This window comes from Antechinus flavipes, chromosome 4 (assembly GCF_016432865.1).
Source record: "Antechinus flavipes isolate AdamAnt ecotype Samford, QLD, Australia chromosome 4, AdamAnt_v2, whole genome shotgun sequence".
In the NCBI taxonomy this organism is placed as follows: Eukaryota; Metazoa; Chordata; class Mammalia; order Dasyuromorphia; family Dasyuridae; genus Antechinus; species Antechinus flavipes.
In genome coordinates, this window is record NC_067401.1 from 108,561,374 (window position 1) to 108,566,446 (window position 5,073).

The 5,073-nt window shown below is 45.9% G+C and overlaps 1 long non-coding RNA gene across 1 annotated transcript; it reads left to right on the plus strand.

Moving 5' to 3' along the window:
• The first annotated feature begins 2,073 nt into the window (after window positions 1-2,073).
• LOC127559756 (uncharacterized) lies at window positions 2,074-4,850 on the plus strand. Its single transcript, XR_007953203.1, has 3 exons — window positions 2,074-3,324; window positions 3,537-3,630; window positions 4,486-4,850. It is a non-coding gene; the product is annotated as an uncharacterized LOC127559756 (long non-coding RNA).
• Window positions 4,851-5,073: the final 223 nt, after the last annotated feature.

A 5,073-nucleotide genomic window follows, 5' to 3' on the forward strand; every position in this document is an offset into this window, starting at 1 on the left:
GGCCAAGGGAGGCGTGTGAGCAGAAGGAAGGGATGCTCTGGGAGAGGGGCTGAAGAGGAGGAGAGACAGGATGTGATGGCCCATTGGGTATGGAGAGCAGGAGGGGAATGTCAAGGGAACCCAAGGCTCCTGCCCTGGGGGACTGAGCCCACTGTGGGGCCGAGGAGCCTGGAGAAGGGTCAGGTTTGCAGAGAATGACAATGACTTTCACTTTGTAATGTCTCTGAGACGGCTGTGGTTTGGGTAGGTCCTTCTCGGGACCTTTCTGCCTTTTTTATTCCCTCAGGTACCTAAGAGGCCACTTTTCCTGTGTACTAATGACTGTTATTTCCATCCTGTCACAGGCATCTGCATCTCAGAAGAGGTGACATCTCTGAACATAAGCCAGGGACGTGATGCTGTGTTCAGACTAGACCAAAAACTAGGAAATGACGCCCAGAGGATTATGTGGATCTTGACATCTAAACAGCTGATCCTCGCCAACATCTCTGCAGGGGAGAGCAGTCCAGACCGGATCAGTAACAGCACACAGTACAAGGGGAGGCTGTCTCTGCTTCCTGATAAATCTCTGATGTTAAGCAATCTGACAACTGAAGACAGTGGATGTTATGAAGCTGAAGTAAAATCATCCTTGGGAGGGATAACTACTCAGAAGTTCAATTTAACTGTTCTTGGTAAATGAGCCACTGGGCCCTATTTGGACCCCTCCCTGCTGTCACCCGCTTGTACACTTTTTAAAGCTTTGTTTCACTCTCCCACCTTCAGATCTTTGCACAATCTGTCTTGCCTCGCATCTCTGCCGAGAAAACCCCAAATGGGTCACAAAGGGCCAGGAAGGACAAACAAGTGAATTACAGCAAAGGCTTCAGAAAGATGGGAGCGAGCTGTGCTTCTGCTGGGCCTGAGTGAAGCCGTGGGAATGGGAAGGAAATGGCAAATGTCTCCCGCATCTCTGCCGAGAAAACCCCAAATGGGTCACAAAGGGCCAGGAAGGACAAACAAGTGGATTCCAGCAAAGGCTTCAGAAAGATGGGAGCGAGCTGTGCTTCTGCTGGGCCTGAGTGAAGCCGTGGGAATGGGAAGGAAATGGCAAATGTCTCCCGCATCTCTGCCGAGAAAACCCCAAATGGGTCACAAAGGGCCAGGAAGGACAAACAACTGGATCCCAGCAAAGGCTTCAGAAAGATAGGAGCGAGCTGTGCTTCTGCTGGGCCTGAGTGAAGCCGTGGGAATGGGAAGGAAATGGCAAATGTCTCCCGCATCTCTGCCGAGAAAACCCCAAATGGGTCACAAAGGGCCAGGAAGGACAAACAAGTGAATCCCAGCAAAGGCTTCAGAAAGATGGGAGCGAGCTGTGCTTCTGCTGGGCCTGAGTGAAGCCGTGGGAATGGGAGGGAAACGGCAGCTTTGGGAGCAGCCAATGGCCAAGTTTGTCTGCGATGGGGGAGGCATAAAGGGGGGGAAAGAACATGAGAAGGCCCCAAGGGGAGCAGATTGTGGAGGCTCAGGAGAGCCCGTGCTCATCCTGGAGGCTCCTCAGGGAGGTTTTAGAGCAGCCCCAGGGCTGTGCCTTAGGAAAGCCAGCTCTGAGCGGGGTTGGAGGGAGGAGAGAGGAGAAAAGCAGGGAGATGCATCAGGAGGCTGCAGCCCTAGTGCAGGTGAGAGGTGGTGAGAGCCTGGCCAAGGGAGGCGTGTGAGCAGAAGGAAGGGATGCTCTGCGAGAGGGGCTGAAGAGGAGGAGAGACAGGATGTGATGGCCCATTGGGTATGGAGAGCAGGAGGGGAATGTCAAGGGAACCCAAGGCTCCTGCCCTGGGGGACTGAGCCCCCTGTGGGGCCGAGGAGCCTGGAGAAGGGTCAGGTTTGCAGAGAATGACAATGCCTTTCACTTTGTAATGCCTCTGAGACGGCTGTGGTTTGGGTAGGTCCTTCTCGGGACCTTTCTGCCTTTTTTATTCCCTCAGGTACCTAAGAGGCCACTTTTCCTGTGTGTACTAATGACTGTTATTTCCATCCGGTCACAGGCATTTGCATCTCAGAAGAGGTGACATCTCTGAACATAAGCCAGGGACGTGATGCTGTGTTCAAACTAGACCAAAAACTAGGAAATGACGCCCAGAGGATTATGTGGATCTTGACATCTAAACAGCTGATCCTCGCTAAGACCTCTGCAGGGGAGAGCAGTCCAGACCGGATCAGTAACAGCACACAGTACAAGGGGAGGCTGTCTCTGCTTCCTGATAAATCTCTGATGTTAAGCAATCTGACAACTGAAGACAGTGGATGTTATGAAGCTGAAGTAAAATCATCCTTGGGAGGGATAACTACTCAGAAGTTCAATTTAACTGTTCTTGGTAAATGAGCCACTGGGCCCTATTTGGACCCCTCCCTGCTGTCACCCGCTTGTACACTTTTTAAAGCTTTGTTTCACTCTCCCACCTTCAGATCTTTGCACAATCTGTCTTGCCTGACAACTTTGCCCCTTAGAGAGGGAAAGAAGGGTGGAGCTGCTCTTTCTTTAAGTAACAAGAAAGTTGAAGACCGAAATCTGAAGCCAGAAGGACTGTCACAAGTCACACACTCGTTACACAGCCCAGTGAATGAAAAGGACTGACTGAATTACAGACTGAGCTGCCTTGGAGACATGTGAAAGTTACTGAGCCAGTCAGTCACTCAGTCCTTCCTCACTCTCTCCCTGGGAGTTCTCTGGACTGGAGAGCAATCCCTAACGGCTAAAGGTGACCCTGAAACAGTGAGGGAGGAACAGTGCCCCTTTCTGCTGGGTGTGTCCTTAATGAAGGGAGAGAGAAGAGAGGTGGGGAAGAGGGGATGTACTAGAGGAAGATGATTGATGCCCACTGGGGTTTCTGGTAGAAATGAAAGAGAATGGAAAGAACTGGGCAGGGACTGGCACTCTGGAGGACAGACACTGACTACAGTCATACTTTATAGCTTCTGTGATCACTTCTGTATGTCTGCCTTCTGTTTAAACTATCCAGGCCCTTTTCTCTCTTTATTACTCTTCTTTCCTGAAGATCCTTCTTTACCGAAATACCAAAAAAAAAAAAAAAAAAACCTCTACAAAGAATAGAATCTCTACTAATTCTTTTTCCATTTTCTTCTTTGCATTCCTTGCTTCTTTCACATACTCCCTTTTTGCAGCCCTCTATCCCACTTCTTTGTAACAGACTTATGGCTAATGATCCTGATTTTCTGTTTTAGAGTCTGAGAGTACAGAGCCTACCATGCATTATTTATGGTTTATAGTCTTCATCGTCTTCGTATTTGTTGTAATACCATGTGTTATCTGCCGAAAACCACAAGGTAACTGCCTTTACAAAATAAAAGTAACTTGAACATGAGAGGTTATGGCTGTGCTGGGGCGCTGGGGCTTAGGGGGAGAATTGCACTAGTTTTAGTTTTGGGAGAAGGGAGGGAGAAGATAGGTCCTAAGACTGCATGTTCTCATTAGTGGCCAAGCCTCCTGGAAAGGAAATGACCAACCTGCTCTTTGATTCCATTCTTCTCATCTCCAGGTATTCAAAGAAGAGGCGAATTATATACAGAGGAGAATGGACATTCCCAGATGGCTTCTCCTCAGACCAATGAAGAGAGTCTGAGGATGCTTGAGTAAGAAATTAGCCACACACACACACAGTGCTCAAGTATGTGTGTGTGTGTATATCTATATCTCAATTTCTTAAGTTTATGACTTTAAAAAACAGGGTGCCCTGGGAGCCCTTGACCATTTTCTGTAAGTGTATCCTCTAAAAGGCCAATAAGGTACATCTGAGCAAACAGAAATTAAGCAGCAGGTCCCAAGAAATTCTCATCCTAGCAGAGGCCTCTGACAAAGAACTTGTCCCTGGTGACCAGAAAGTAAATAAGAGAACAGAATTAAGTCTAAAGTAACTATGTAGGAAGGAGAACTCTATTTCAAAGTGATTGACACTTGGATCAAGAAATCACCTTCTAGATAGGAAATGCCCATTCTAGCCAATGCTTTAAAAAATGAATATATTCCCTTTTATTAAAGGAATCCCTTAATAAGGAAAATCCCTTAGGTTTTTTTTCTTCCAGGAACATGACTGAGTGTCAGAGGGCTCCCTTGCCTTTTAAAAGAGCTGTACTTTGGCAAAAAGGTTTCTGGGTTTTAAGCTAAAAGAACAGTAGTGTCTGAATTCAGTCCTCATCCCCTGAGAAAGAGGGAACAGCTCAGCTGAAGATTCCAGCTTCAGCTTGTAGCTTTTAAAAGCAGATGGAACTTCAGTTCCCAAAGTAGAACTTCTGGTATAAAACACAGCACTAAAAGGCTACCTGAGCAGCACATTTGAGGTTGTCATCTTTCAGTCTCAAAGAAGAGCAGAATGATGTCACTATGTTTGAGTCAGCCTTTTAAAGCAAAGTGTATAGTTTTTTGTGATTTTTGATTAATGGTTTCACAGAATACAAATAAATAACATTTATCTAAAACTTTTTATCCAGTAGAACATTGCCAGTCACAACCATACCAAAGGATATAGCAGGAATGCAGAACGGACTTGGCACACAACAGGAAAACAGCAGAGATCAGCACAGACAGGAGCTGGGTGTTGAAGAAGGAAACAGCACAGAATCTATGGACCAAAGGAGAACAGCACAGATAGAAGCAGTCTAACAACATCGATCAAAGATGTGGGATCTTGTAAAATACGTTTCGATATTGATTGTTTGGTGAAAGAAATCTTGAATGAAATTTAGGACCAAACAAGAAATAGACAATGTTGGGAAATAAAAAATGGATAGTTTTTTTTTAATATGTATATAGCTTTTTATTGACAGAATATATGCATGGGTAGTTTTTCAACATTGTCCCTTGCAATCACTTCAGTTCCAACTTTTCCCTTCCTTCCTTCCACCTCCTCCCTTAGATGGCAGACAGTATCATACATGCTAAACATGTTGCAGTATATCCTAGATACAATACATATTTGCAGAACCAAACAGTTCTCTTGTTGCACAAGAAGAATTGGATTCAGAAAGGTAAAAATAACCTAGGAAGAAAAACAAAAATGCAAGTAGTCTACATTCATT